At 33.0% G+C, this 23,890-nt stretch overlaps 1 protein-coding gene across 3 annotated transcripts in view; it reads left to right on the top strand.

Annotated features, from left to right (window-relative positions):
* Positions 1–703: 703 nt before the first annotated feature.
* LOC128862824 (ATP-binding cassette subfamily G member 4) overlaps positions 704–23,890 on the top strand; it is a 53,153-nt gene continuing 29,966 nt past the window's right edge. The window contains exon 1 of one of the 3 annotated variants that reach the window (XM_054101582.1): positions 704–1,069. The gene's annotated coding sequence lies outside the window, so the exon portion shown is untranslated. Of the gene's footprint in view, positions 1,122–1,188; positions 1,483–23,890 lie in introns of those variants that run through there. The other 2 variants (XM_054101583.1, XM_054101584.1) reach the window with 2 other exon arrangements.

The raw sequence follows: 23,890 nt of genomic DNA, 5'->3' as shown, positions 1-23,890 counted from the left end.
GCGTGATGCAGGGTGGCACAGTGTCCCATAGTACTCCAACCAATATTTTGCAGTATTTTCTAGAGAGTGATAAAACTCAGTAGTTTTCGTACTCCAAGTCTTTAGCATAACTTTAGCAATTTTGTAAGATGTTGAGTGTTCCCGTATCGACTGATTGTCCAGAGCTAGTTCCATTTTCAGAAAGGAGATTCACAGGTATATTTCTGGTCATATCGAGCAAAAGTAATTGATTCTTAATTGTTTACACATTTTTTACTTAGAATTGAATACAAATACTTTTTCAAACTAAATTTATGGCCTTTTTAATTGGTTACACTTCGAGTGCCGCACCCTGCAGAAAATCAAATAGAACGAAAGAAAAATATTTTCTTATTTAAAAGAAAAACATTGAGAATAGTTTTGGTGAATAAACTCATGAACTCCCATAGTTTTTGCTTTCAACTGTTAAATAAATAAAAATATAAATAAAAAATAAAAGGTAGTTTTTTTTTATTGCTCTATTTTCATACGTCCCAGCTGTTCAGGAAAATATCTACAAGGTATGACAAGTTTGTTTCTTTTTTTTTACACCTAAAACTTAAACTCAAAAGTTAACGTCACAAAAGCCTCCCTTCGGCTTACTGGGTAATTGTGATTACTCATTCCCGTTGATTTTGTTGCTGCCATTACGGTTCCCATTGCTGTTGCCGCTGCAGCCGCTGCTGCCGCTTCAATTGGCAGTTGGAAAAGATACTAAATAAGCGAGCTTTTCAGTTTGATTTTTCAACGCGCAACGAGTGAACGCGCTTGACAAGGCACTGCGTCACCAATCGACCCACCGACCGACTAACTGTTAGCATTTAGTTTTGTGACTTAGCTGACCGATAATAAATTGATACGCGCCACAGTCAATATTTTATTCGTATCTGTATCTCCAGAGTGTAGCGTCCACAAAGCGCGCTTCTTTTCGGGTACAACTGAACTTAACTCTTGCCTACTGTTTACATATTCATTTACTTCCGTAATATGAAGATAAGCAGAATTCAGTGTTGTGTGATAAGAGCGTTGGAGTGAACAAAACTTGATAAAGGTAAAAAATGGATCATCACTTGACATCTGCACATGCATACATGCATACATATGTAAGTGCGTTAGGGCATGCAAATGTTTATGAAACAAAGAAAACATTCAACTCTTATTATGTCTGTGGCTTTTTATTATCAGCAAGTCTGCCTAAGCTGAACTCAGTGTTCTCAATAGTGCAAAAATAAGTTTAAAAAAAGACACAGTCATGCAAATATAGTATCCAGTTTCTGTTCCTAAGCTGTACAATGGTTTATTTGAATACAAAAGGTTTCTCATAGAATTGCAAAAAACAACAACACTCCAAGAGCGCTTATGACATATGTAAATTTCGTAGTGAAATAACTCTAAACAAACAAACAATAAACGGAACTGCAATCTCTATGCAGACCCTTTCGTGCTGTGCTTTCTCTGAGTCGAGTAAGTGAAGCAGCGAATTTTTTTTTATTTTATGCGTTTAATTAATTTAAAGAGGCCACTTTTCGTATTAAATTATCTTACTTCGCAGTGGTGTGCAATTAAAAGAGAAATGAAAACAATAAAATAATATTACAAAATGTTAATATTAAAAAAATAAATAGTTAAAATAAAAAAAATATCAAGTCAACATTTAAAATATACAAATAAATAATTAAGTAAATAAAATAAAAATTATTAGAAATAAATAAAATTATATTTTAAAATGTTAATAATAACTAATAAATAATAAAATAAGAAATAAATAATTAAATAAAATAATATTTTAAAATGTTAAGAATAATAAAAAATAAATAATTAAACTAAAACATAAATACTTAAATATTTAAAATGTTAATAGGTCTATTTATAAGTTCGTGCGGTTTTACAACAGATGGCGTAACTTGATTATTATTCCATCGATCCACATTTCCAAACATTCATTGGAGAGCTACTGTCGTAAGGCACAAACGTCAGTATAAGTTTTTTATTTGAAGCGTAAACAACAATATTTTTACCACACTTGAAAATGTCGAATTTCGTGCCAAATAATGTGTTTTTGCGGGGAATTCTTCTTCATTATTTTAATATGAAGAAAAAAGCAGCCGAAAGTCATCGTATCTTGGTGGAAGTTTATGGTGAGCATGCTCTATCTGAGCGAACGTGCCAGAAGTGGTTTGCACGCTTTAAAAGTGGTGATTTTGGCTTGGAAGACGAAGAACGCGAGGGTGCGCCGCCAAAGTTCATGGATACCGAATTGGAGGAATTGCTCGATCAAGATCCGGCTCAAACGCAAGAAGAGGTTGCAAAAACTTTGGGAGTTGATCAATCAACCATTTCCAAACGTTTAAAAGCCATGGGAATGATCCGAAAGGTAGGCCATTGGGTGCCGTATGAATTGAAGCCAAGAGACGTTGAACGCCGTTTTATGGCATGCGAACAACTGCTTCAACGGCACAAAAGAAAGGGTTTTTTGCATCGAATTGTGACTGGCGATGAAAAGTGGGTCCATTACGACAATCCAAAACGTCGGGCAACGTATGGATACCCTGGCCATGCTTCAACATCGACGTCGGCGCAGAATATTCATGGCCTGAAGGTTATGCTGTGTATCTGGTGGGACCAGCTGGGTGTTGTGTATTATGAGCTACTGAAACCGAATGAAACGATTACGGGGGATGTCTACCGACGACAATTGATGCGTTTGAGCCGAGCACTGCGAGAAAAACGGCCGCAATACGCCGATAGACACGACAAAGTTATTTTGCAACATGACAATGCTCGGCCACATGTTGCACAAGTGGTCAAAACATACTTAGAAACGCTCAAATGGGATGTCCTACCCCACCCGCCGTATAGTCCAGACCTTGCGCCATCCGATTACTATCTCTTCCGATCGATGCAACATGGCCTGGCTGACCAGCACTTCCGTAATTACGATGAAGTCAAAAAATGGATCGATTCGTGGATTGCGGTAAAACCGACCGAATTTTTCACAAAGGGAATCCGTGAATTGCCAGAAAGATGGGAAAAAGTAGTAGTAAGCGATGGACAATATTTTGAATATTAAATTTGTAACCATTTTACGTCAATAAAGTTTCAAATTTCGAAAAAAAACAGCACGAACTTATTCATAGTCCATTATAATAATTAAAAATAAATGCCTAAGATAAAAAATAAATAATTACAATATATAAAATGAATAAAATAATATTTTAAAATATTAACAATTAAAAAATGTATAAAAATAACCGAAATGTAAATTAAATCAATCATAACTGTAAACTGAAGTTTAAATTTTTTATATATCACATTATTTTATTTTAGCCAAAACTCAATGCACATTAAAAAAAATGTTTTTAAGAAAAGAATTTGGGAAAAATATGTAATTGGATAAAAATATTAAGAATTTTTTTAATAAGATATAAAAGTAACATTTCTGAAAAAAACAGTTTCGGCACAACAAAAATAAAAAAACAAATGATTAAGGAAAAATGTTTGCCTAAAAATGTTAGCGAAAAATGTGTTGAAAAAAAAACATTTTAAGGAAAAAATGTTGCCTGAAAATTTTAGCGAAAAATGTGTTGAAATAAAAAATACAAATTAAAAAAAAAATTGTTTAACAAAACATGTTTTGAAAAAAAAACATTACATTTTTTTTTTGCTAACGAATTTCGGCAAAAAAAATTTAATAAAAAAAAAATGTTAAAAAAAACCAAAAACTTTTGAAAAAACAAAAACAATTTAAATTAAATTACAAAAATGATTCTTGGAAAAATTACAAAAAAAAATTTTAAGGAGAAATTTTTGCCTAAAGAAATTAGCGAAAAATGTGTTGAAATAAAATATACAAATTAAAAAACAAAATTTGTTAAGCAAAACATGTTTTAAAAAAAAAACCATTAAAAAATTTTTTCGACTAAAGAACTTCGGCAAAAAATATAATTGAATAAAAATATTAAGAAAATTTTTTCAATAAGATATAAAAAAAAACATAAAAAAAAGTTTTGGGCAGAAAATACTAGTGAGCGAAAATGTTTGAAAATATTAAAAAAAAATCGATTTAATTATAAACAAAAAGAAACAAATATTTTTGAGAAAAGTTGTTTGCCAGAAGGTATTAGCGATAATGGTTTGGAAAAAAAAAACAAAAACGAAGCAAATAAAAAAAAAATGTTTGACAAAAAATGTTTTGAAACAAAAATTTTTCGAAAAAAGGTATTAGCGATAAATGTTTTGAAAAAAAAAACAAACACGCAACAAATAGAAAAAACAATTTTTTTTACAAAAGGATATTTTGAAAAAAAAAATTCTTTATAAAAAAAATATGTTAAATACATTTTTTTTTAAATTACAAAGAAATTGTTTAAAATAACAACATTTTTCGACAATGCTGAACACTTATCGAATTGGTGATTCATTATATCTTTCATAATTCTGTGGAATACTCCTTCCACTAATCCTCTCTCGCTAATATTTTATAACGCGAAAGGTATTCTTTTCATGAACAAACAAACGATATTTCTGATGTCGAAAAAATACAATAAATTACTCCAATGTACATACATATACTATACATATACGCACGTTTGCATGTAGTGGCATACCAATTTCGTTAGCACTTCACAAGGAAAATATGCCAAGTATGACAAAGCACATTTATGTACATATGTATGTGTGTATGTATGTAATAGCTTTCAAATGTATAACACAAAAAGGCATTTATTTTCTCAAAATAACTATTTCACTTTACTAGAAAGAACGCACTTCGAGGCCAAAAGGTGCGAATTGGATGCTCAAATTTACATAGACAAATCATCGTGAACATTTTCGTGTTCATTTAATTGAATTTTCAAATTTTTCAAAATTGCGTATAAACACAAATCGAACAAAGATTACTAATCTTAATTATCAGTAGTCATTTCATGCGTCAAAAGGGGTTCGCCAGAAGAATGAGCAGGCATTTCGTGGTACTCTAGGAAATGGAGGAATCACTGCCAAACCTTAGCATTTTGAATTAAGGGAATTTTTATACAACAGGCACATATTTGTAGCCACGTCTAGATTTACATAAATAGAAGAGTAGTGACGCCATAGACAATCAGCAGCCAATGATTTGCAAGTAAATATATGCAAATTTATATAAACAAACTACAACAGAGCTAAACTTCCGACAAACAACGTTGACGCGAAAGTAAAGAAAAAAGTGTTAAAATCACGTTCCTTCACATTGAAATCTTGGCAAGCAAAAACTACCAAAATCAACAGCAATTAAAAAATTGCCAAACGGGTATAGGAAAATACTACGGCTAAGAACATCCGTTTAAAAACTAAAAATATTAGCACTTAAGTGTTTTTTGTGATTTGTGATTTGTGGTAACAGCCAATTAAGGTATTTCAAATAAATACTAAGTTAAACCAAGCAGTTTTATACATTTTATAAATTTTACGTAAATATTTTGTATATATTTTCTTCAAAAAAATTAGGTAATTAAGTGAATAAAAACTCTTGCAAAATTAGCAGCCATGTAGTGAGGCAAAAAATCGCGTTGAGGAATATGTAAACGAAAACAAAATAAAACTTAAAGTTATGAACTAACTAGGAGAAAATATGAAATAAAAAAATAAAAATACATAAATTTACGTAACCTCTACTGCAAAATAAACTAATCGGACAACGAACTTTATATACCTAAGCTAAGCGCCGATTTTCAGTGAAATTTAAGTAGGGCAGAGTCATAAAAGAACATTTCTAGCTTGAAGATTAATTTTTATACGAATATATTAGTGTACACGTTATCTGTATAAACAAGGGCAGACTGATAAGTTGATTAAAAAATTTTTTGGTAATTTGTTTTTTATTTTTCATCGAAGTCTTTCGGCGCTATACATTTGTACCAATCGTGTTCAACTTTTGAGTGCATTCCAAAAAAATTTTTTTTTGTTTAGATCTCCATTTTTTTCATATAATCTGTCATAACAATAACAATAAGTACTATTTTTATCTACAATTTAAAGAGAATAAAAAATTAAAAAAATAAATTTAAAAAATAATATTTTTTTCTCATCTATTCAAAATATGCTTCAGTTCCCATGTGTTACCACCATGTTTCGAGATATTGATATTAATATTAAATACAGTTTATTTTTACAATTTGAAAAAATAACCCGAAAGTCTTAGCTGTTAGTACCAGCTTTTTTAAATTTATTTGTAAAATTTTACAAACTTTGGCGACAGACAAAAATTGCAAGAGGCCAGCTTTGGAGACTGTGGATGAAGAAGCGTTTATGTGTTTGGTCCACAATGAGCAAACGTCTTACCCACATAGTGGATGGGTAGCTTCTTCGTATAAAATTTTTGACTGTAACGCGTTCGCATACGTTCTCCTAAGATCTTTGGAATGCCAACTAGCTCGTGCACTTTCATTCTTCGATTTTTTACAACACTCATGTGAATTTCATTGGTTTCATTGGGTTTCATTGTTTGTACACATATGACTCCGTTTAGGTATATTTTTCCGACAAAAAAAAACTAATTGTGGCGCTGGAATGTCTTGATAACCTGAATATCTTAGGCCAGAACAGACAAGTAATATAGGTATGCTATGGATTCCAAGGCACATAGTAATAACTGAGAACGAAATGGCAGAGAAATTAGCCAAGCATAGGCCAGTCTCCCGTTCATAGGTCCAGAGCAGTTGAATGGCTTAAAAAAGTACGTAACTTCTTCTCTCTTACACAGGAAGTAGAGGAAAGGCGAAGAATATATTTTTGGGACAATCTAACGGCTTTATCACAATCAAAATCTATGATAGGTAACCTACACAAATTTAAAGATTGCATGGAATTAAATTAAATTTAATTTTAATTAAACTTAGAGTCGTTAGAAAATTTTAGAAATTTGCCGGTTCTGTATAAAGGAAGATGAAACCGCTACGCATGTGCTGGCATTGCCCCAGCACTGATGCGAAAGCGGCACAAACACCTGAGTAAACATATTTTACCAGAGAAGGAAATATAACTCAATGAAATGATACAAATTTATTGAGGAAAATGGGCTCAGCGAAATGCTCTAAATCCAAGAGGAGCGCACAATAGATCTCTCAGGTCCCAGTTCTAAATCTCCTCATAATAACAATAATACTCGTAATAATGGTGCATTTGTGCCATGAACTTTATCCAACCACCCTTTGGTTTTTTCGGTTTTTTAACTTTTATAAGTTGTTGTTGGGCAATCATAAACTGGATAATGTTTACCCATATATACGAAGAATGCTGCTAGACTGACAGTCCTTGGCCGGATATAAGTCCAAGTCGTTCCGGTAATGTAGAACCGACTGTCGTGGGAACGATTCAAAGATTCGATTACTACATGAAATTCTTCTTTTTTTATTTTCACCCAAACTGAAAAGTTGTTTTCTTTACACGATTGCTACAAAAAAGTGGAATAGAAGAGGGTAAATAGAGTAAAAAAAGGGAGCATCACACTTCGACCTTAACATGGCGTTTACGCGGGACAGTTTTGCAAAGACAATGCCAATCCATTCACACTTTTTACTAATACATTCACATTTATCTCATTGTCTCTGATTTTTTAAAGGCAGTAAGTTTGGCAAATGATTGGATGTAACTGGCTAAATCGGCGACGTTTCGTTGTGATTCGCGAAAGAATCGCAGTTAGCGCAAGTAATTTATAAGAAACGACACTAACGGCGATTGCTTAAAAGTGTATTGCCTCTATAATGCAATTGGGATCCCCCTGACTACCTGCAGTCTGCTCCTGGAAAGATCGGCATCGCGCCAACTCAGCGAGCATTGGGCAAGTACACAAACTTGTGAGGTCTCGAAATCCTTCTGGCCACGTGTGGACCGGGGGCGCTCGGGCGAGCTTCTGAGGTTGACAAAATATCAGCTCTCGAATCTCGTGGGTTTTCCCACAGGTCACTATGCGCGAGGAATGCATGCTGTGAGACTTGAAATCACCTCGAGTCCTTTTTGCGCTGGATGTATGGAGGATGAGGAGGAATCATCGCAGCACCTTCTCCTTAGCTGCCCTGTTCTGCCGAGGCTAAGATCCAGGCATCTTGGCTCTTACTTCTTTGCTACGCCTGCTGATATAGTTGGCGTTGACATTAGAAATCTGATGAATTTCATCAGCAGCACAAAGCGGTTGACGCAAACGCAGCACAGTCATCGTTCGCAGTCCATACACTCTAAACCCACCTTCCTAACCATCCCAGCACCCCCTCTCCCCACCCTCTCCCTGTATCCAATCGGTCTTCCTCTTTCACCTCACCTCCTTCATATCGCAAAGGACGAACCCGTTTTTTTCTTCGTCCAAGTGTGCTCATTCCTTGGGCAACCATACCAACCTAACCTATAACACAAACAATTGTTTTCCTTTTTGGCGTATTTTCAATTGTCTTCGGAGTAGTGCTTGGTGTAAACCCTAGGTAAGATCTTTTGTATTCGCAAGGTGTTGTCCCTGAAGCATCCGATTTTTTTTTACGATTTGATGGTTTAAATGTCAAAATCCGCTGGTACTTATTGTTGCTTTGGTTGTTTGTTCACATTGCGGTTGAAATTCTAACTTTCAAACCTCCAAATTTTAAAAACTAAATATATGTGAATGTTGTTGTTACTCTAGTGACTTTCCTTATACGAGTATATATTCGCCTTGTAGTGCAAATAATATGGCTCAAACTCTGGCAGCTGGCTGACACATAAAAAATGCAGTTTAGAAGGAAACTAAAATTTCTATTTTAATAATAGCATCTAAGCCCGCTTCGATGGTGGTTATTAATTCTACAAATTAATCAAAAAACTATTTCTGAGGTGATTTCTTTATGCCAAAGAAGTATTTTTTTATACAAAGGCAAAGCGAGTAAGATATCAAAATAAATCGCATGACCACTGCTCGCCTTTCTAGTGTTAATCACGAAATTGTGTTCTAATAAAGTTATAAAGAACTACTGATTTGATTTAAACCAATTTTACTTACATATTTTCGAAGCGCCCTTTAAGCTCCTATAAGTCATTACCAAAACTCAGATCGCTAGCAATTTTTTAGAAAAAACCTTTTTTTTTTATAATTTCTGGCCCTGCGCATTAAAATATGTCTGGAAAAAGAAGAAGCAATTAAAGCATTAAGTCAAAATAATGACTTCATATTTTACGAAAAATATCTCTTGTTCAAGTTTTAAGATATTTTTAGCTACTCTTGTAAGACATAAAAAGGTGCATTAGGGCTTTTGTGCATTTTTGGCATTAAACTGACTTATGCGACTGGTTCGTTTTGAATATAAATTTCAGTTGTTGTCTAGAATTGTAACAATAATTTAAAATACGCATTATTACAGAAAAAAAAACTTTCGAAATCCTGTTTCTCGGTGATTTACATTGAAATTTTTAATACAAATTTATTATCACAAGATTTTTTTATTGTCACCCAACCAGTATTTTATAATATTTTAATTGCGCTAATGGCAAAGTTAGACGTTTTTTGTAAGAAAACTTTTCGGCATTAGCTGGCCTTGATATTTAATTGCATTTGAAAATTAAAAAATATTACTTTATAAGGTTCATACCCAGTTTAAATGCAATCCCATATTAAATTATTGTATATATAATTTTAATATACATTTATTTAAGAATCATCAGCTAACAACAAATTTATTTTTGTTTTTTATTTAATTTTCTCCTTTGAAAATTTCTTATACGATAGCCAAAAGCTGTCAACGAGGGTTTTCGATTATTTATCCGAGGCTATGAATTTGACGATTCATTAGGAATTTAGATTCGAATAAGTAGGTTGCCAGAACGCCTATTCAAGCTTGGTAATGGATGAAAACTACCTACACATCCAAGCAGGTGTTCCCTGAAAAAATTAAAAAAAAAAATCAAAAAGTTAAATAAGCAACTTAAAAAACTCTGAGCACTTCTCTAGAAAAAGTATCATATTTTTAAGGATGCAGTTAAAAAAAGTGTTGGTGAAACGGTTGAAAATTGTTTGCGTTATATTTCCAGCCAATTAAAAAAAACAATCAGTTTTGACATGAATGCATTTAAGGTCACAAGCGGCGCACGCAGTGCACGGAACGGTTTTACATGCAAATTTACAAATCGAGACATATTTTTCCGAGGCCACCACGACGGTCAATTTACCGGAACGACACGGATTTATATCCGTCAATCCAGCAGAATTCCTCTTACACGTATGGCGAATGTTTATGCTGCTACAACATCAACAGAAATCACCACAACAACAAATGCAACAACAACAATTATAATTAAAAAAAAAGAACTAAAGTTCCACTACCCCTTGAATGGCATTTTTGTGTTTGTAAATTTCACAGCGTAGAGTTGAGTGAGCGTACAGTGAATTTAACTTCTATTTGAGTTCGAAATATAGACAAATATGTTGGAATGCATCATTGAGTAAATAATAACATAGAATTATTTTTTATAGGCGAGAACCATGTACTGGCCCCCGTTTCCACTCCAATACACTGCCTGTCTCGTTTTTACATAGAGTAGGGAGTATAAAATAAGAGGATACGCAAATCACCCTGTCGAGAAATAAAGGCGATCAATGATGGTCAAAAAGTAAATGGAATTGAATGAATTTTGATACAAATTTGTTCCTTAGTGGGCTAAACTAAGCCAAATCCTTGATATTCGGGTTTGTTTTTTTTTTTAGTTTTTCAGTTTATTGACAATGTCGAAATAGTGTGGTATTTGTTTTTGTTGCTTTAGTGGTTTTTTCCAAAGAATTTGAAGTTTTTCATTAATTCCCTTTTAATGCTGTGAATAAATATAAATTAGTACAAAGTCAAAGATAAATAAAGAATGCTATTTTTTGCTATTAAAGTCAAAAAATTAAATTTATTTTCAATGTCAATATTCATTCTTGACATACTGTATATAAGATGCTCTAACTCATAGTTGAAGGATAGGACGTCAAATAGTAATGTCTGGTGGGTATAAAATTATCTACTTTTATGCTACATAAATGCGTATTTAAGGATAGTCAGAGGTCCGAAAAAATCATGGTTTTCAAAAATATTTTTTTGCTTTATTTTACAAAAATAAAAACATAGCATTAATACATCATGTTTCGACTTGACTTCAGCAAAATTTCAAAAAAAAAATTAATAATTGTAAAAGCTATCGCTGTTTATGTGCAGCTCGTTTCTCCAGAAGTCCCTTGCGATGATCATCACAAGTCCTTGGAGATTCATCTAAAATCAATCGGACAAGAGAAATTAGTTTTATTAATAGATAATCTTGTGCCCGATCGAAGTTTCTTTTTTTTTTTAATTAACAATATGACGGCCTCAGGGAACATTTTCTAAGCAGTACAAATTTTATTGAAATCTACAAGTGGTTTTGAAATTACAGTGACCAGCTACCAGTTCAAAAAAAAATATATATATACTATATACATATATATAAAATTGGAGCGTACACCCTGTTTGGGTATTTGGCCGAGCTCCTCTTCTTATGTGTGATGTGCGTCTTCAAACCGACTCTGAAGGGCAGATATTTATGAGACGCTTTTTTCGTGGCAGAAACACACTCGAAGGCTTGCCATTGCCTGTCGGAGGGCGACCGCTATTAGAAAAAACTTTTTTCTTCATTTTGGGGTTTCACCGAGATTCGAACCTACGTTCTCTCTGAACTCCGAATGGTAGTAACGCACGAGCCCATTCGGCCACGGCGGCCGCCAAAAAACATAGTTTTGAGAAAAATGCATTTAAAGTTTTGCTATCCGCTCCGAAGCGCCCTTTGTTAATTGTTGAATAACTCGAAAAATAAATATTTCAATATATATAATATAATATAATATTCATTTCAAATTTGCACACAATATTTTTAGGATATTATAATTTAAGAAAATGCAAAAAATTCAATTTTTTGAAAATTCTGACTACCCCTAACCCCTTAAATAAAATAACTATAAAATATTTGATATAAAAATTGTCCAAAAATCAAAACTAGGCAAATCAAAATTTTGTCATATCATCAAATGTGCTGCATTTCTGCGTACATACAAATGTACATATCGCACCCTAAATACAAAAGGGTCACAACTCAAAATTTTCCAAAATTGAGTTTTTTGCATAAAGTAATTCAGAGTACACATTTCTAACTGCTGCAAATATTTCGTTCACATAACTATCTTCTTTAACTGGAAAAATACAGTTATGTCTATTTTTATGTCAAGTGTGTTGCTTTTGCACGATCAACTAAAGATAATTATTTTTAGTTGCGTTAATGGGCTCAAGAACAGCTGATTACTTTTATTACACATAAAGAGTTTTATTTTGAGTTCTGCCTCTATAACTGTAAAAAGTGATAAAATTCGTGGTATATTATTTTGCATTGTGCCTCTTTAGTTGTGAAAAGTGAGTTCAATTAGGTTAGGAAACTTATAAAATTAAAAGATTTTATCAGTTAAAAAGGCACAACTTAAGATAATATCACTAGTTAATCGAAAAAATTTCAGTTAAAGAGTCATAAATCAAAATTTTGTATTATTTTCGCAAACATAATATAAAATTGAAAAAAAATATAGTAGAACCTTCTTCAATGTTGTATATTTTCATGATGGAACAATATTTTCTTTAAATATTACAATAATTTTTACATAAAACGTTTTTCGTATCTCCTGAAAATCTTAGTATTTTGAATTGTGACCCTTTTGTATTTAGGGTGCGATATGTTTGAATATACATATGTATGTACTTCAGGATGTACGTTTAAGGTACGCTCGCTCAGTGCTTAAGCAAAGACAAATCGACAATGCCCTTGCTTCGGGTCGCATTCTCTTTGTTTATACGAGTAAAGACATGGTTCTCGCCAATTAGAGCTCGTCACGATGTTTTCTCTTCCTCTTCTTTTCACCCGACCGACCGCATCAATATGCCCGTTTGCCAAAATTTAGTGATTGTGACTCTATCTTAATACTTACTCAATGAGTGCATTCAAATGCAACTCTCATGCCCTTTCATTTACTTTGTATCCACTTCTTCCAAATGTACCGCATATTCATACTCTGATTACTGTATTAAAGCAATTGAACTTAAGTGTAATGTTTCTTTTCGTTTGTACACTGTGCGTAAGTCTCTCACAAAAATAAATAAAAGCTATGATTTTATTTGTTTATTGGTAAGCCGGCAAGACAAAAATCTTTAGATGCCCTTCTCAATTAAAACGTCTACCTCTTAAAAAATATATGTAATTGTATAAAATGCGTATAAATTCTAAAAATTCAGAAAATATCTTATTTAAAAAAAAATTTATTTTAGGGAATCCGTAAAATAAATTCTAAATTTTTGAAAAATTTTGCGCAATTTTTTGAAAACAACAAAAAAAATATTTCATACATGGTGAACTGTACTGAGAGTGGCACTTATTCTTCAGTAGAGAAATAAAAACGTATGCGTCACTTTTAAATTTCCTCTTTCATTTGAAGAAACAAAAAATTCTATTTTGTTATGTCAATTCATTCTTTATTTACAAGCAGGTGCCAGCATTTTTTTTACAATGGAAAAAATCGAACATTTTTATTTTAGAAGATTCACCAGCAACAAAAAAGTTTGCTTTCATACTTTCATCTTGCCTGCGCTCTTACCTATTCTCAAACCGATGTCAAAATTTACTCTCCATCTCAGTTTTGTGAATATTTAGATGATGAGCTTATCCCTTAACACACATCAGTGCCTTGTATCAATTTGACCACAACCGTTTCGTTGTGGAAAATGTGAAGCATAATGAATATTTCTTTTCATACCCATTTTTATACCTTCAATTTGACTTCTTGATGTTGCGTGAAATTTTAATTTTTTACGAGGGACTGATGCGTTTTAAAATCCTTATGGACTTCATCACAGCCTGGTGAGTCAGGAATAAAATGATAACTTAACAATAATAAGTGCCACAAAAATATGAAATTAAAAACAAGTTAACATTATCCTCAGAGCGAGGTGCTAACTCTTCGAGTTGGCATGAGTCAATCTTGCAATTTTGTAAAAAGTTAGTTCGAATCATCAGTAACACAGTGTCAAGTTTGAATACTCGTGTCATTTAATTTATAGAAATATTTGTCAATTTTGACTTACGTCTAACACTCCTTCTCTCACTCCTACCAGCCGACACGTACGTATCTTATGACTTATAAGTCAATAAAGAAACTTAACAGAAATAAGCAAATAAACATTCCAACTGTAAGCTCTTGAAATACTCGACAGACTCACTAATTTAAACGCTCGGAGGTGAACAGCTACTGCAAAATTACAGATTAAGGAAAAAACTTGCAAACTCGTGTGAAAAAGTGCATTTGCCTGACTGCATGACAAATCGGCGTAAATGCTGTTAAATGCACAAGTTGTCGTAGTGTCATGTAGTTGTCATAGTGTGTGTAGGTATGATACATAATAAGTACTTCCATGCTTTACACTAATTACTGTCATTTATGCCGCTTTGGACACATTTCAAATACACCCATACATATGTATGTACTCGTATGAGCGTGTACATGCATACGTGATTAGAAAGGGGCAAGGAACTTATTAGAGTTAATAAAAAAGAATAATAGAATAACAGAATAAATTAACTTAGTTATAGCGAAGAAATAGCGATAACGAATAAAAAAATTGCAGTGTAGAAATTCGTGCTGAAATATTCTAAGTGTCATTATTAATCATAAAAGGCGAAATAAAATCACTTATTCAATCTGCGCATGGGCACACATATATATTAGTATAATACATAGTACGTATACCGAAAACATCACATAAATTTAGGGCCACACTTCCACAGACTCACTCTTTTTCATTCCTTTTTTTATTTATTTAATATTTTTATTAATAGTGTATAGAGAACAGATGCTAACTTTTTCGCGTTTTAACAGTCGCGGAATGCCGTAAGTTAAGGCTTTTAAATAACTAAATTGTTTTACATTCTTCAGTGAACTTTAATATCAGAAAGGGTAAAGAAAAACCAATACCTTTTTAAAAATAATACAATTAGAAAGTTACAAATAAACGAAGTTTGCTTTTACATGTCGCCAGCTAATTCTGAAATTCCTTATTTTCTATCTTCTTTTGCCTGCTTCGATCTGCTTCTTCTTTCTTTCGATTTGCTTGCTTGTTTGCTATTTACGGCAGACTTCTTCCAATTTGGTTAAGCCGCGCTACAGATAGCCCCATTATGGGAAAAACGTTAGAAGGTTTGAAGTGTCCTTTCAATTCATACAGTCAACAAACATTTACCGCTACATAAAATTGATAAAAATCTTTTATTTTTTTTTTAACTTTCTTACATTTCTATACTTGAGGCTGGCCACTTGAATAAATTCAATTGTTTAAAAATTTCCTAGCGGAGTCATTGCAAAGATTTAAATACCCATTTAATTATATTTTGGCATTAAAAATAAATTACACCGCCGCTCAAAAACTTTATTTGAAATTACAGTTACTTTATTTGGAAAGAAATTAGCTATAAACATCGCCGTTAATTATTTTGAAAGGAATTAACTACAAAAGTTGGCTAAGCAATACATAAATGAATGAATCAGCAATTAGTATTAAAACGTCATTAAGCAGTTTTTATAAGTACAAGGTGGCGCAAAATTAATCGTCTATTTTGTTTTTATTAATATTATTTATTAGAATAATATAAAATATTACACTAACTTAAAAAAAGAGCAGACTAGTTGTTTGGGCCTTCGGTGCCCTTTTTTACTAAACAAAAAACTTATTTGTGTGATGGAAATTTTTATATTAGACCTTTACGCGCTCCATTGCTTGACTGTTTATATACTGCAGTTGCTCTAGTTCAGAAGTGTCAAATAGGATTGCATGCGACACCATTTGCAAAACTTATAAATCTTCCGATAGGGCGATTAATTTTATGCCACCTTGTGCAAGTATATGCAGGGTTACTGGAAACTATACAAAATTAAAAAAAAAAAATATTTTAAATTTTTTAATTTTTTGGACATTTGTGAAGGGAAATTAAAAGAGGGCATGAATAATAGAAACAAAATTTTTTTTTAATTTTTTTGTTTTTCTTTTAGTATCATTTTGTAGACATATGGATATAAATTCAAAGAGGATATTAATTAATATCGATCTGAAAATATTTTATACTAGCAAACCCGGCCGCCTTCGCTGGGCACACTAAAATAGAATAGATATGGTACAATATTTTTTGTTTTTCTATTTGTTTTTGAGTAAATATAAAATATAAAGTGAAAATCAGGAAAAAAGAAGATTGTTTTTAAATTTCAAATCAACGCATATGAATAAACAATCGTCTTTTTTCCTGATCATCCATGAATTTTTCGTATCAATTTATATGTTTTATTAAGCATTGGAGCTTTTTTAACCATTATCCATTTATATTTTTCAAAAAAAAAAACGAAAAAAATTGTTTTTTCCACGAACACATAATTTCATTCGGATTTCACATTAAATTCTCAAATTTCGTAAGAAATTATTCACTGTTCCAAAATCCACTCCAAAAAAATTCACAAACAATTTTTATATGTTGCACTTACGTTTTTTCCTTATGGCATCCAAATCAGAAAGAAATATTGACACATTGTAACTCACACTGTCAATTTGACAGTTCAGTTCCGCCCCAAGCGTTAAAAAAGTAAGCGACATTATGGCTGGCTCAAAAGAACGCTGTACCCGTTGCCACTGCTCCGAATTACAACCAAACTTTACGAAACCCATTTTCAATACTTACTTAACAATGTGCATAAGTTTGGTTTAATTCGGTGCAAAGACACGGCGGGTCCACGTTTTGGCATATATTTCGAGACCCTAGTCATCAATAGGTATGAAAATTACCCCGTATTAAAGCACTTATCAACAGCTTTCATTTGATACCCATATTGTACATATACAACCAAAGGTTACCCGGGTCCACGTTTTGACCTATATCTCGAGACCCCAGTCACGGAGCGGCATGAAAAATACTCTGTACTAAAGCATTCACCAACAGCTTCAATTTGATATCCATATTGTACAAACACATTCTAGGGTCCACGTTTTGGTCTCTATCTCGAGACCCTAGTCACGGAGCGGCATGAAAAATACTCTGAACTAAAGCATTCACCAACAGCTTCCATTTGATACCCATATTGTACATACACATCCGAAGGTTACCCGGGTCCACGTTTTGGCCTATATCTCGAGCCCTATCCACCAATAGGTATCCAAACTATACGGAAACCATCTTCAATACCTTCTTAACATTGTGTGTAAGTTTGGTTTAATTCGGTGCAGACACGGCCGGTTAGCGAACACACACAAAAAGTTGACTTTATTTTATATATAAGATTTTTTTTCAGTTTGTGTCCGAAAAATCCAAATATCTTACGGAACCCTATTTTTTTCCAAAATAAAATGTAATCCATGTTACTCTTGGATAATGTAGTTTTCGAATGGTGAAAGAATTTTTAAAATCGGTCCAGTAGTTGTTGAGCCTATTCGTTACAAACAAACAAACAAACAAAGTTTTCCTCTTTATAATATTAGTATAGATTAAAGTGAATTTTACGGAAAAGTGCATTTTTCCCATGGAAATCCAATTAAAATTTCCAAGGCGTTGACGGCTCAGGTAAATGTTAAAACAAATAAATACAAAAAATATAAGTCACTCATTCTTTGTCATTAAAATTAAATTTAGTGAATAGCATCAAGAAAAAACAAACATGTTTTTTTTGACTAGCCTAAGTAATCCAATCTTAGTGAATGAAATAAAAATGAAAAAACTAAGAGTGGTAGGTAAAGTTGTTATTATTATTAGGCTACTGCGGATGTCGACCAAAACAGATCTATTGCGCAAAACTAGCTGAGGTACCCTTTAAGGTTTTTTTTTTTTTGATTTTAGAAAATTTTCCGGTTTATTGTTCCATAATTTTTTTAAATGCAAGGCAGCACTACCAAGGTGGTGTAGCCTGTCTCTGTCTAGTGCAAGGCATTCACAAAAAATTTCTTCTGAATTTTCAGTGACCATTTCACAGAATTGACAGATGATGGTTTCAGAGTAACCAATGTCTGTGGCATGTAAAGTAACCAGTTAAAAGTCTTAAATCTACTCTACTGAGCGAAAATAGCTTGAAGTAGTTTCTCTGTTTGGTATTAGGAGTTGTTTCGCTTGTCGTTGATCGATAGCATCTCGCCAGTGTTTAATGAATTTATTCTCCTCTCATTTTCTAAGGCATTCGTAAATGTTGTATGTCCAAATAAAGACTTAGAGGCAATTAGAGGCATGTTTGCCCCTTTTTAGCTAGATGATTCATATCCAGGAACTCAAGAGCCAGTAATTCTGTGTTGAAGTTCCCTAAGGAATTTCACTTACCATTTTTGAGGTTATTACAGTTCAAAGCCGTCGGACTATGCGAAAGTATGTAAATGTGGGTTGCTCTCATTTTTCTATGCAGACATTCCCTCGCACATATCTCGATGGCATGTTTTTTTGTCGGAAAGATTGTTGGGTAAAAACCCATTTGAGTCAATTTTTCAAATTTTTTCATTGCAGGCTCTTCCATTCCATTACACTCGCAATGACCGAATATATCCAAAATTTATTGTAGTTGCGATTCACACAGATTCAAAGTTTTCGTAATAAATTATAATTGTTGTTGTTTTTTTTTTTAGTAATTTATTAATTTTCTACCTCGGATATATCAAAAGAGACATCATCGAAGTAAGGCAACTGGAAAAAATCTGGAAGATAAAATTAAACTTGAAAGACCTCACACGTGCATTTTACTCTTTTATTTAATTCAAATGCTACATTTTAATCGTTTCCAATCAAATAGAACTTATCGATTATAGAAATAAAAAAAATTGCAGGTGCACTGAATTTGCGTGAATTAATTTGTAAAAAGGCACACGTGCGCATTTATTTAGTATAAATTATTAGACTGCGTCTAGAAGCAGAAAAAGTTGAAATGAGCAGAATCACGAGTAAACAATTTTCGCAATTTTTCACCATTTTCTACTTCCACTTGTTTTTTAATTTTACATTTTTTTTGACAATTTATCCCCTAAAATTTTAGAGTAGCTGACGGAAATCATTTGGAGTTGATGCTTTCCTTGTCAAGAGCGATAAATTCTATCACGCAAATCGATGAAGAATTTTAAAAGTATCTTTACCGTGATGTCATTTTAGAGGGCTAATAGAGAGAAGTGGAAAAGGAAAGTGTGAAATAAGGATCAGTTTGTGAACAGCGAAGAAAATTTAGTTATGTTAATGTAAACATTGGATGTAATGGAAGTGAAAATAGAAGCAGAAAAGTTGTTTATAATCAAACATTGCAAGCAAATATCTAGAAGAGCAAGATATCAACAGCTGACTCTGTCAAATTCAAAGAGCAGCGTATAGCCGGACCGTGAGATGCTTAAACTTTTGCCCTTTTGCCAATTTCGAGCTTGTAGTTTTGTAGTCCATTGAATTTTTATTTAATAAAGTGTAATTTAGAAGTGGCTTTTGATTTGAGCGTAATCGCGGAAACGGACAGAAGGTGGCCTCTGACTACTAACAGCAGGGTCTCCAAAGCGCTCTGGCCAAAACTGAATCTTAAAAGGACAAAATGTCTGCTTGAATTCAACAGATCAACTACCAGCGTCCTCAAAGATATTATAACGGGTTAGTGCACTATTGGCACCTTAGCCAGTAGAATGAGTGTGCCTCACAATGACTTTTGCAGAAATTGTGGAGATGAAGAAGTATTTGAGTCTGTACAACACCTCCTCTGTGAATGTTCTGCACTTCACAGAAGCTGTGGAAAATACAGGGTGGCTGATGAAAGCCGCTACCAAAAAAAATTGAATAACTTTTTTTCTTTTTAAGTTATCTGTTCCATTTTTGTTTTAATTTGCAGATTGATCTTTAAAATTTATTAAAATGGATAACTGGGACACGCAAACAAGAATTTGGATAGTCCGCCGCTATCACGCACTGGAGTCCGTAGTTTTGGTACAGAGAGAGTACAGGCGGATGTTTGGCGGCGATCCCCCGAGCAGATGGACCATAATGAGGCTGGTGAATAATTTTGCTGAGCAAGGAACAGTCGCAAGAAGGCCATATCATCGAAACCCACCAGTTCGGACGGAGGAAACGATCGCCGCTGTAGCTGCAGCTATACAAAGCAATGCAAGGGTTTCAACAAGAAGCTTATCTGCTCAACTTGGTGTCAGCCGACAGTCTTTGCAAACAAAAAGAGGTTGTCTGTAAAGTCGGTTTACTGACGATAGTTTAACGTGACAACGTCATAAGAAAATATTGATGGAATGGTTGCGCTTTTCAAAACAAAATTTTAATTTTATTTGTTTGATAGATATTTTGTATGGATATAGAGGAGAAGGTAAATGGAATTGCAATGGAATAGGTCAAGTTACATTTACACAAACGTGAAAAATGACGAAACATTTATCAAATTCATGAAAGATATCTTCAATTTCGATTGTGCATCAGACGTTAATAAGTCAACAACACTAAGAGGCATCATCATCGATTTGACTTTCTCAAGACACATTACACTTGAAACACTCCCTTTCATTTCCTATTTTTCCTATCATCGTTTATTCTCAACAGAGAATTGGTTCGTTACCATGCACACAGGAAGAAGGCATATGCAAATACAAGTATGTGAATTTATATACAAATGCGCATATACATACATATACATACATATATATGCTCACTCAAGTAGGACAGAGCCAGATGTCGAACGTTGCCGAACGCAGGGGCCGATTGTGCTCTTTGTCGTTCGTTCCGCGCTCTCGCTTGCAGTTCAAGCACATTAGCTTACATTTGCTTGCGTACGGAATACATTCGTATATTTGATATGTCGATATGCATCTTTACATATAGATTTGTTCTTTTTGAAAATTGCGCGAAATTGTATATGTAGATGCATGTTTATATACATATATTAGTATACAACATATCTTATAAGGTATGTGGTAAATATTACCATAAATTTTTTCCTTCATATATAATAAAAAAATTAATAATAATAACATTAAAACAACAGGTATTATTAACAAACTTGGTTTTATTTTAAATTCTTCAAGTAAATCAAATTAATAATAATCAATAAGAAGGCATATGCAAATACAAATACGTGAATTTATATATGTACATATGCGCATATACATACATATATACGCTCACTTAAATAGGAGAGAGCAAGATGTCGAACGTTGCTTTTCGTTTGCTTTGTTTACTTTGTTGTTCGTTCCGCGCTTTCGCTTGCAGTTCATTCAATGCAATGAGCAAGGTAACGACAAATGAGCAAGGTAACGGCAATGAGCAAGGTAACGACATATGAGCAGGGTAACACTAATGAGCAAGGTAACGACATATGAGCAAGGTAACACTAGTGAGCAAGGTAACGACACATTTTTTCGTGCGTGAAGCCTGTTAAATCGAATTATAAGACGTTATCACGTCAATAATGCACAAAGATTTAGACTTATTTCCCTACAAAATTCAAATGGTTATCAAACTGAATGCAGCAGACTTGCCGATTCGCTTGGAATTTTGCCAGAAGATCCTGCAAATGGTGGAAGAAGACCAAAATATGTTAAACTGCCTTTTCATGTCTGATGAGGCTCATTTCGATTTAAACGGCAATGTGAACAAACAAAATTGTCGAATATGGAGTACTTCTAACCCACAGATACTACACGAGACGGAATTGCATCCTCTTCGCGTGACAGTGTGGTGTGCGGTTTCTTCACGCTGTATTGTCGGGCCTTATTTTTTTGAAGAAAATGGTCACACCGTTACGGTTACTGGAGACCGTTATTTGAAAATGCTGAAAGAATTTTTCTATCCAGAACTACGCCGAAAGAGAATTCCTTTCAACTCTGTGTGGTTTCAACAAGATGGGGCAACGTCTCACATAGCCCAGACTGTTATGACAGAGTTGCGACGAAAATTTCCCAATAAACTGATTTCAAGAAACTCCGAATTTCGTTGGCCCCCCAGGTCGCCTGACCTTACTGCACCTGACTTTTTCTTGTGGGGTTTATGTAAACAAGAAGTTTATAAAACAAAGCCAACAAATTTGGATGAACTAAAACAATCCATTCGGGCAACAATTGCGGCTATTCCTGTCGCAACTCTCAAAGCAGCAATGAACAACTTTTTACTAAGATGCCGCACTTGTGTCAACGAGCATGGGGGCATTTAAATTCAATTATTTTTAAAACTAGTTAAGCTACATTTAATAAAATTTAATGACCTTTAACTTGAAAAAAAATAAATGAATTCCATACACTAAAAAACAAGTTATTTGAGTTTCTTAATGTAGCAAAATTCATCAGCCACCCTGTATCTTGGCGATTATTTCTTTGAAGGCCTGGGAAATTTATAAAATGCATCACTGGAGGAACTGGTCCCTTCTTAAAAAAATCTAAGTGCTTTAAGCAACTTAGTTAGAAGATGGAAATCAAATGCAGGTATCACAAAAAGCCTTAAGGACTTAAGTTGGAAGTGGATCAAAATAGTTTTGATTTTTGTCACCTTTTTTTTGGCTGCATTTTCTCAATATAAAAATAATCAAGAATCAAACCTAATTTTGAGACACTTAAACTGAATTTATACCAAGATTGAATGAGCTGCAAAACTGCACGACCTATTGTACTTATTTAAGATGGGATTGCTCGACTTGTTTATCCTCGTCCTACGTGACCATCTACTCGGCTGCCAGACAAAAAGGAAAAGAGACCGAGAAGATGGCCGACTTGATACATGCAACAAAGTACTTCATATATCTTAAAATTTAATTACTTATGCGAACAATGGGTGGTTCAGATAACCTAGAGTTATATTAATATTTACAAAACAGTTTTTTTTTCTGAATAAAATGTTTGAAATCTTCATGATATTTTAATTTTTTACAAAGTTTGAAACTTTGCGTTGTACTGACTTTTGTTGTAGTATGCACAATATTTTTTTTCAAAAAAATTAAAAATAAAAAAAATAGCAAAAATTTTGCAATATGTCACGCTGCTATTTTTATGAACTCCGGTGTACGTGTTGAAGTAAAAAAATATATTTTACATTCACTTTTTAAAGCAACAAAGCAATTTGTATGCAATGTGACTTGAATAAAAAATCCAAAGGGCAGAAGTTAACGCTTTCATTCAAGCTAACTGAATACAGTGGAGACCCTTATTGATTTTATTTAGTAGTCATTCATATATTTCAAACAATTGTTTTATTATTATTAAACTGAATGTCAACTAGCTACTTCTTTATAATAATAGGTGAATTAATTTAATAGCAGCTTTGAACTTTTTATGTATGAGCCAGAAGGCTGTAAAAATGTATATAGCAAAGGAAAAAAATGATAAAAAATCTACGGGATTTTGCAGCAACTTGAAGTTTTCGCTTTATTTATTAAAATTTAATAAGCTATTAAACTAATATACATACCAAAAATTTTTAAAAATTCAATTACAAACCATAGGATCGGAATGCAAAGTTTGTGGAATTTCGAAATTTTTTTTTATAAAGCTTGAAGTTTGGATTTATATAGTTTTTGTTAGACAATGAACTATAATTAAAAAAAAAAAAATAATTAATATTGAAAATAAAACAAAACCATTGTCAAAATTGGTCAAATTATTGATGTCCTATCGGTTGTTGCGAGCTGATGCAGCCGATATGGCGGCTTGCCTCTGTTTTCAAGCAATGGAAGATTAGTACCCTTTCTGGTTAGCTCATAGACCTTGTAATTTTCTTCAATATTTTCAATATTTCTATATCCCGGAATGCATATGAAGCTGACTTTGAAGACAGTGCTAATATAATTTAGAGCTGTCATTCATTCCTG

This window comes from Anastrepha ludens, chromosome 5 (genome assembly GCF_028408465.1).
Source record: "Anastrepha ludens isolate Willacy chromosome 5, idAnaLude1.1, whole genome shotgun sequence".
NCBI lineage: Eukaryota > Metazoa > Arthropoda > Insecta > Diptera > Tephritidae > Anastrepha > Anastrepha ludens.
Note: the sequence above shows the minus strand (reverse complement) of the source record. Positions and strands in the feature narration are given on the sequence as shown.